Source organism: Pyxicephalus adspersus, chromosome 2, assembly GCF_032062135.1.
Source record: "Pyxicephalus adspersus chromosome 2, UCB_Pads_2.0, whole genome shotgun sequence".
Lineage (NCBI taxonomy): Eukaryota > Metazoa > Chordata > Amphibia > Anura > Pyxicephalidae > Pyxicephalus > Pyxicephalus adspersus.
In genome coordinates, this window is record NC_092859.1 from 152,233,166 (window position 1) to 152,242,415 (window position 9,250).

The 9,250-nt window shown below is 37.3% G+C and overlaps 1 long non-coding RNA gene across 1 annotated transcript in view; it reads left to right on the plus strand.

The window, feature by feature from the left end:
* Positions 1-9,250, plus strand: part of LOC140322220 (uncharacterized) — a 123,481-nt gene that overhangs the window by 33,926 nt on the left and 80,305 nt on the right. The window contains exon 2 of the long non-coding RNA XR_011919182.1: positions 6,367-6,584. This is a non-coding gene — a long non-coding RNA (uncharacterized lncRNA). The remainder of the gene's footprint in view (positions 1-6,366; positions 6,585-9,250) is intronic.

The following is a 9,250-nucleotide window of genomic DNA, read 5'->3' on the forward strand; positions in this document are numbered from 1 at the left end:
TCTCCATTGGGTGAGCATGTGACAGGGTAAAAATGCAGGCGGACAATTAGAAGACAGAAACAAAATGTTGTTACATTTTATAAAATAAAAGTCCAGTAAAAGGCAGGATAACCAACTATTGTTCTGTTTTAAAAAATATTTAAATGGCATTAAAGGTTAAAGCAGATACAAGATTTAGGTGATTTACAGGTTTACACATAGTTTAACCCCAGAAAAGTTTAAAGACTTATGAAATAAACTCTGTAATTGGATTTTTGCTGAATATTTTCCATTTTTACCTGTCTGTGCTAGAAGGAACATTTCTGTGTGACAGTTTAAATAAATCATTCTTCATATTTAATCTGCTGCATGGCTTTCTTATTACTTTAATTTGTGAAGAACCCTTAAATTTCCTACTTTATTATAATTATAAGGGAAACTTTTCCTTGATGATGCTTGACTTCCTCAGTGTGTCCACTAGATGGCAGCCAGAGCAGATGAACTAAAGGGGTAGAGAGCTGCTGAGAAGGGAGGAATAGCAATGTATGGTACAGTAAAAATGCATAAAAAGAGATGCCAGACATGTCAACATGCAGAAAGCACTTGTATAATTGCTTATAATGATGTGTGAAATACTTAAAACATGTGAATTTTTTCACTTGTAGGGTATAACAGTGTCACTGACAATTTTAAAAAATGTGCTTCAAATAAAAATCACAACTTCAGAAATACTGAGGCATATAGTCAGTAGTGTAAAAAAAAAAAAGCTCCTTCTGATCTCCATTCTGAAAGCGATCAGGCTGTCTGTATGTCATCAGCTGTACAGGTAGTCCCTGGGTTTAGCCATAGATATGAATGGGCTTCCCTGCTCATTTGTGTGCAGGACAGAGGCTTGATGGGGGGAGGGGGCAGTTTACATGACTTGCAAAAGGAATATTTTGCTAAACACAGCTGAGTTTTTCTGCAAACTCTTGTAACTCTTATAATAACTCTTGTAATAATAATATAATACTCTTGTAATAACCAAGACAAACTCTGCAGTTGTTTCTTTTTTCACATCAAAGCACAGCTTGCTCCAGACGTTAATGAATGTCTAGGCTCCATAAATTTTATATATTCTTGCTTTGTTTGTGGATAACTCAAAGTGAGGATTTTATACAGTAACTGACACTACGCTGCCTAAAAATATGTTGAGACAAACATCTGTCCTAATTGCATTCATTAAAATAATTTACCTGTTCCAACTTACATACAAATTCAACTTAAGAACAAACCTGCAGTCCCTATGTCTGTAACCTGTAAAACTACCTATACATGGAACCTGCTGGCTGTTCATGGGCTCCTTCACACTATAGTAATGTTGTTTATGAAAATACATTCTGCAGCCCATTCATTTCATTTAAGGTTACCCCATGATAATACCGGGGTGAGTATTGTTGTGGGTTGCACTGCATTATATTTGCAATGTGCTCTTGTCTAGTACAATGTCCTATGTCTTGTGCTGTGCAGGGCATTGGAGAATTTGGTTGAAGCAAGAATTTCTATATAGAAAGAAAGTAGGAACAGGTTTTAAGAATGATCTGTCTAAAGATGGTTACAAAATCAAATAAGAATGAAAGAATTCTCCTTTGCAAAAAGAGAGAGAGAGACAGAAAGAAAGATTTTTAGGAGGGCAGTCAAATTTGAACAAACCACTGATCTCCTTTATGACCTATGGCATTTTCACCATTAGCTGCAGAATCTGGCAACCTGATCAGCCTGTCACCATCTCATGTTTTATTTGTATCTTCTTAAGGAATACCTAAAATACTTCATTCTTAAAGGATACTTCCTAAATTAACTCTTAAAGGATACCTGATATACTTAAAGCCTTTTAAACAATATATTTATTCATCATGTTATAAATAACCACACTTGTATTATTGTTATTATTATTATTATTATTTTTATTATTAATAAAATATTAAACAGGATTTATATAGCGCCAACATATTATGCAGCACTGTACATTAAATAGGGGTTGCAAATGACAGACAGGAACAGACAGTGACACAGAGGACCCTGCCCTGAAGAGCTTACAATCTAGGAAGCAGGGGAAGTAACACACAATAGGAGGGGAGATATGTAATGGTGGGTGAGTAGTGAGGGTTTAGGAGACAGAAGAAGGTGGGTGAGTAGTTTGAAAAAATGGGTTTTAGGCGCTCTTTTATATGAGCAGAGAGTAGGAGCAAGTGGAATAGGATGAGGAAGACCATTCCAGACAGTCGGGGCAGCTCTAGAAAAGTCATGGAGTCTTGCGTGTGATGAGGTGATGAGTGAGGAAGTCATTAGTAGGTCATTGGAGGAGCTAAGAGAGCCGCTAGAGAGGTATTTTTCTATCAGGTCAGAAATGTAAGTGGGACAAGGAAGGATTGATGAGTCCGGCTGCAGCATTCATAATAGATTGTAGAGGAGAGTCTATTCCCTTATCTCTATTCATTTGATAATTTACAACAAATAGATAAAGATTTGCAAATTGCTTATTGGTAGTTTAGGACAGTCTTCTCTTAGTCAATCTCTGGCCAAGTGGGCACCTCTTCATTAGATCACCTGTCCACTACTTAGATAGTCTCCGTGAGTGTCCAAGAGTCTTTATTGCTTCGTCTTTTAGTTTATCATTGGTTATTGAGAAATTAGGACAGTCTTTCCCTGGTCAACCTCCGACCAAGTAGCACCTCTTCATTAAAACACCCGTCTCTAAAAGGGACTTTGTTACTACTTGGATAGTCTCCATGAGTGACCAAAAATGTAAATTTCACCGTCTCTAAGTTTATCAATGATTATTGGGAATATAGGGCAGTTAGTGCATCTTAGGACCACTTTATTTTTCCCATTGGTTCTCTGTAATCTGATAGAAACAGCCAGGAAAGTTTGAATATTAGATTAAAAATCACTTTCAGATGTATTATTTAGCTAGATAAAGACACGGTTTCACTTAAGTGTACAATGCTATTAACTGGCTGTCTTTCAAGGATGTTGGAATCCTGAGATTTCCCAAGCTACAGAGGTATCATGTACACTTATCTCATAGAGTCCTGGAAAGATATCTATTAAAATGCAAGCTGATCTAGAAGGAAGTAAATTTCATACCTCCAGTAATGAGTTATAAAATCTCGATAGTTACTGTAAACAAGGCACCTGGGTTGTATTTTTATATTTCTTGAACTAAGATCTGAGCTTTTCTGCAGGCTTTAGACTTTAATGTGTTTCCATTGATTACTACTCATTAGGGTTATTATTGCAAAGTAAAGCCTAAAGTAATTTTGATGCAATTTTCTCATTTTTCATGAGAAAAATACCGTAGTACCAGGGCTACAACATCACAAAAAGAAGAACGAGTGGCTAGATCAATCCAAACTTCCATATAGAACATCACAAGCCAAGGAGCAACTGTATGGGCCTTGGTGCTCCTTTAATTGGAGGACCAATTAACAGGGACACTTGTGCACAGCTTATGAGCATAATATTGTGCGGTGATGTACATTCCAAGACATGGAAAGTGGTGTAGAGAGCTCAGGGATCTTGGGGATTCTATAGTGCGTGGACAGCAGCTGGAGCTAGAAAAAACAACAAGAACAGCAGCAGAAGAAGCACTAAGAAGACCCATAAAAGAGGCAGTGGAAATATTCATGGTGGCTCAGTGGGTCCCAAGTTAAAATATCAACCCAGACACCATCTGCAAAGAGTTTGCATTCCCTTGCCATGTTTGTGTGGGTTTGCACCAGGCATTCCAGTTTCCTCCCACATTTCAAAAACATGCAGTTAAGATAAAAGTCTCTGCCCCAAATTGATCTTAAAATATGGGTAAGGTCTGTGAAAATGTGGAATCGGCTCCCTCAGGAAGTAGTTTCAGCAACTACTATAGATTGCTTTAAGAAAAAGTTGGATGATTTCTAGAAGCACAGAATATAACTGGGGATTAAGGCTTTAAAGTAAAAATAACAGTGACTGTTGATCCAGGGAACATCCGATTGCCTTATGGAATCAGGAAGGATTTTTTTTTCCCCTGTTGAAGCAAGTTGTACCAGGGTTTTTTTTTTGCCTTCCTCAGGACCAAGTATGTCTTTTAGGGTTTTTTATCTTGGATATGTTTATTTCCCTAGTGGTTGCACTTGATGGACTTTGTCAATCTGATGTCTTTTTTCAATCTAACCTACAATGTAACTATGTAACTATGTAAAATCAGAGGAACGGTAACACATGACATATGACACTGTGCCATTATTTATTTAACAAAGAATAAATCAAAACGCAGAAGCACCATGTGAATATTTAACTGCATCCTCACCACTTCCATAAGAATTAGGATAGGTAAGTAGTAGCATGGTGCTGCTAATCCAATGTACTTGATTTATGGATTACCTGCAAGTGAGATCACCTTTATAAAAGTCAAAGCTTTGACAGTTTTCTGGTCTGGAACATTCAGGTGTGTGTTAACACAATGCCTAGGTGGAAAGTCATCAGCAATGATCTTACAGAAGAAGTGTTGCAGCCGATCAATCTGGGAAAGGTTATTCAGCCCTTTCCAAACACTTTTAGGCCTATTATTGTACATTGAAAAAGAGCATTCACAGGTGAAAAACATTGCCAGTATTCCCAGGAGTGGACGCCCTAGCAAGTTCATTCAAGGTCAGACTTTGCAAACCTCAAAGATATTGCAAGAGACTCCAAGAGCTTCATCTCAGACTCTGCTGGCCTCAGTAAGTTATATGTTAAAACTCATGACAGTGAAATTGGAAAAGGACTGAACAAATAGGATTTGTCTAGAATGCATGCCAGGAAAAAGTCTCTTCCCTATAAGAAGAACAAGGCCGCACATTGAACAAACCACAAGATTTCCAGAGAAATGTCCTTTGCACAGAGAAGACCAAAGCGGAGATGTTTGGCCATAATGTACATAAAGCGCAATAACTCCATGAAAGCAGATGCCTCCTTGCTTTGTTTCTTTCAATTCATAGTGCTTAACAGGGATGAGCGGGAGAAATATTAAGTTCGATCTCACGGTGAATCCGGCCTTTCTTACTTACCGAAAATGTAAGCGAGAGCGGCCTTCTGAATCGCCGAGAGGTCGAGCAGGACAGGAGGATTTCCAAGGCTGCATCATGCAGCCCTGGAAATCCTTTGGGATCCCCAGGCACTGAAGGTTAATTAACCTTTTAGAGCCCCAGGGATCACACACTCTTCTTAATGAATGCAGCCACAGCTGCAATCATTGAGAAGATGCCCAGCACAGGAGAACCACCTGGCATTGTAATATAAGTACAATCTTATAGTATGTAAGTATAATGTAAGTATATCTTACAAATGATACATTTGTATCTGTAACATCCACTAACCAATGGGAACCTTGATTGCTATTTACATTAGTAACCCAGTTCTTGGTTGCTTACTGTGTACAGGGAAGCCAACTTTTTTTATTAACCAATGGTACCACCATAACAATTACCAGCCAATGTGAATGCTGTTCTTCTCATAGTTGCAACCAGCCCTCAGTAGCATTGCCATTGGCTTTTAATATATTATTACTATTATTCTATATAACTATATAACTATTATTCTCTTATATTCCCTAACGGTGCATATGGTAAACATTTACTGCAATTTACTGCAAAACCTAGCAGTCACCAAACGTTATTTGTGCTCAGCACTGGATATAATCAAATCAGCAAATGTCTAAGGACAGAATATAATATATTTGGGTTAATTCCTATCTATATTAAAGAGATCTGCAAAAGACAAATCTCTAATGTACATTAAAACTTCCAGTCTTACAGCAGAATAATTTGCTAATTCTTACTTGCAAATTAAAACCTTATTATCCATAGGTTGCAATAGATAACAGCATTTTCCACTATGTTTTTTTGTCTTAAATAAGCCTGATAATATTGTTTAGCAATTATTCTTTACATGACACATTGATGTTTGATTGTACTTTGCATGTATTAGACTTTAGTAAGTGATGTTAATTAGTGTATACATTCCACTTCTGAAAAGCACGCAAACACTCCGGCTAAATATAACATTGTAATCTCACAGCAATTATCTGTTTAACTGCGACTAGTAAAATACAACCCATTTACAAGAACAATTTTGGTTAAAAATAAAGAACCTATTTTATTTAACAGGGAGCACTGTCATATGAGCAGCTGCTTGGAATGGAAATGTCACAATCTGTTTATTAACACATATTCTTTTACACCATAGAACACAACAGTGTTTTGTTTCTAATGTCTATGCATAAAAAAGAGAAAAAAGTTATAGGTCTCTATACAGGTTCTTAGAATCGACCAGCAGAGAAAGAATTGTGTATGAAATGTTTATTTTATAATGTGTTTTATATCTTTTTAGGAAAGGAGTGCATCCAGGCCAGGAAAGTGTTGAGAACAGGAGTAAAGAAGGACACCGAAGATCCTAGCTGTGCCCATTCACCTTGGGAGTTTGAGGGCAATCCATCAATTGCTGCGTTTTGTCGCTTGGCTATTTGGACCTGACAAGGCTTCATCCGGGAAAATAACAAAGTATCCGGATAGCCAGCTTCACTGGAGCAAGGAAATATGCCAATGAAGGTTAGGAGAGCCTTTTGCTTTTAGCTTGACAAATAGAATGGCTTAAAGTTTGTAAAGAAATATAGTTCTGTTTTCTGTATCACATGCTTGCTCTGTTAGAAACCTGCAAAATTCAAAGTAAACATGAAAAAGATTAAGCATGGGTTATTTTAGGCTATACCTGTAACTATAACAGAAGATTCAGTAATAGTTAGGCTTGCCTTACACCTCTAACCCATTGGGGTTAATTTAAAGAGCCCCATTGCAATCATAAAGCTCCGAAAAATTATTAACAATGAAAGCGCTGCTAATTTTTAAAATACAGACTTGTGCTTCAGAATGTGGTCTGAACACAGCTGGCTTGCAAAATAGGTCTCTTGCCTTCCTTTCCTCCAATCAGACAGACCCTTTCAACTCTATTGAGTACAGAGAATTCCAGATGTGGTCCTCTGACTTGCTCTCCTCCAATCAAAGAGCTCCATAAACTTTGTTGAACACATAGAACTCTGGATGAGGTAATATGACTTGCTCTCCTCCAATCAAGGAGCCCTTTTCATTGGAGGAGAGTAATTGATTGTCAATTAACAAGATTTGAAATTGATGGATTGTCAATTAAAAAGCCACACATATTTAAAGGCGTAAATTTATTTTTCTGTGTGTTTGGAGAAAAATTCCAGACAAATACCCGTCCCCTGTACTAGGGTCTCACTTTCTGCATTAACTGTATCTCATAAAAGTACTGTTTGGATCTGTAGGAGATGCCCCAGCATTTATGTCCAAATAACACAAACACCCTTATACCATGGAATGTGGCACTGCATATGTTCATTGTCCATTGACCATTTTATTGATTGTTAAAATTCTCAATTGTCATATCATCCTTTATGTCAGGAAGTCTGCACAAAAACTTCAAACTAAATAGCTAAAGTTGTGAACTGTTTTCAAAATGTCAGGGTAGAGATGGTAAAACAATATTAGAGGTGGAAACAGATGGTGTTAAAGCCCCCATGCTCCATGTTTAGAGATAATTGTTTGAATTTGGTGCAAGTGGCCACTTTTACATCTCCTGAAAACAGGTATTCTCTGGATTGAACTGTGAAATGCATATGGTTTACTGAGCATCACAAACTCTGTATCTCTTTATCATTAACAAATAAATCAGTGGTATTGGATCAGCTTATAGGGAAAACCCAGAACAGCAAGGCACCCAGAAGATGAACATTCCTACTGTAAAAGTGGTCTTGTTACCTGTGTACATTAGTAGAAGGTTTCTGAGGTTCAGAGTTGTGTTCACTAATGTTCTTTTACAGGTTTTACTTGATTTATAAAGTTATTTTTGAAAGTAATAGGAATAACCCTAAAACATCATTGTTAATCTTAAAGAGTGAGAAACCTGGAGGGCGATACATTATGGCCCTGATTTAATAAAGTTCTCCAAGGCTCGAGAGAATACACTTTTATCGGTGAGGCTGGGTGATACAGTAAACCTAGAATAGATTTGGTCCAGGATTAAAAACATTTGCTAACAAAAAGCTAAGTACTTTTAAGAAATCCATTCCAGGTTTGTTTGATTACCCAGCTTCACTGATGAAAGCGTATTCTCTCCAGCCTTGGAGAACTATAATAAATAAATGGGCCTATGCCTTGAGTAGCTGGAGTGGGACACCGTTGGCTTTGTCTTCCGCTTCCCTAGAAGTAGGCTTACTCTGTGGAGTTATGTTGAAGAGAAAGGATCACTGGTTCTACATATGATATGAACAGTGGGAAAACCAACTGAGCTCTCTGATTACTCCTAATACATCATAAAAGATCACTTGACTTGAACGTAATGTGCATACGTTAGTAGGGAAATGAGGGTTAGACTATGAATACAAAGAGGAAAGAAGGAAGGAAGGAAGGAAGGAAGGAAGGAAGGAAGGAAGGAAGGAAGGAAGGAAGGAAGGAAGGAAAATTGCCATGTGAGGTTTGCCCTCTGCAGTATATAGAGATATATATTGATACTACGCATTCAAATAGGAATTACCATCAAGCATTTATTGGTCATTCTGTGTAGCACTAACCTCTAAGGTAGAATTTTGTAGGTGTTGCTTTAAAAATGATACGAATAGGCACCAAAATATATATAAAATATTTTGAAAGATATTTTATGTTGTGTTGCAGAATACTTTTCATGTCTAGTTTTTGCACCAACAGTTCAGAGGGTTCTTATTATAGAGCTCAGCAACTTATAGATTCTCAATGGCTGGTAGCTGTAGATGCATCATTAACACTATTGAACATGTTGTGCGAATGTTCGAATTTACTAAACATAGCTCATTAACGGAAAAAGGTATTTTAAAGAATAAGTACAGTTTAATGCTCATGTAATCCATTGCAGTGACAAGCCACTAGTTGTTGTTATAGGATTCTAGGCTCATCAGACATGTCCTCCGTTTCCCGATCTTTCACCCCTCTACTGCCTCCCCCTTCACAGTCCAATGTAGATATCATTTCCGCCTTCAGATGGAATCCAATTACAAGGATTTAAGCACACATATTAGGGATTTAATGGATGGTTTTACCAGTGCTATTTGGTTGAGAAGCTTATTTCATGGCAAATAAATACTCACTTACCAGCATGGCATGCCAAGCAGCTCAGCTGACCTCTGACATATTTGTAAAGCTAAATTTCAGCTCTCTATACATTT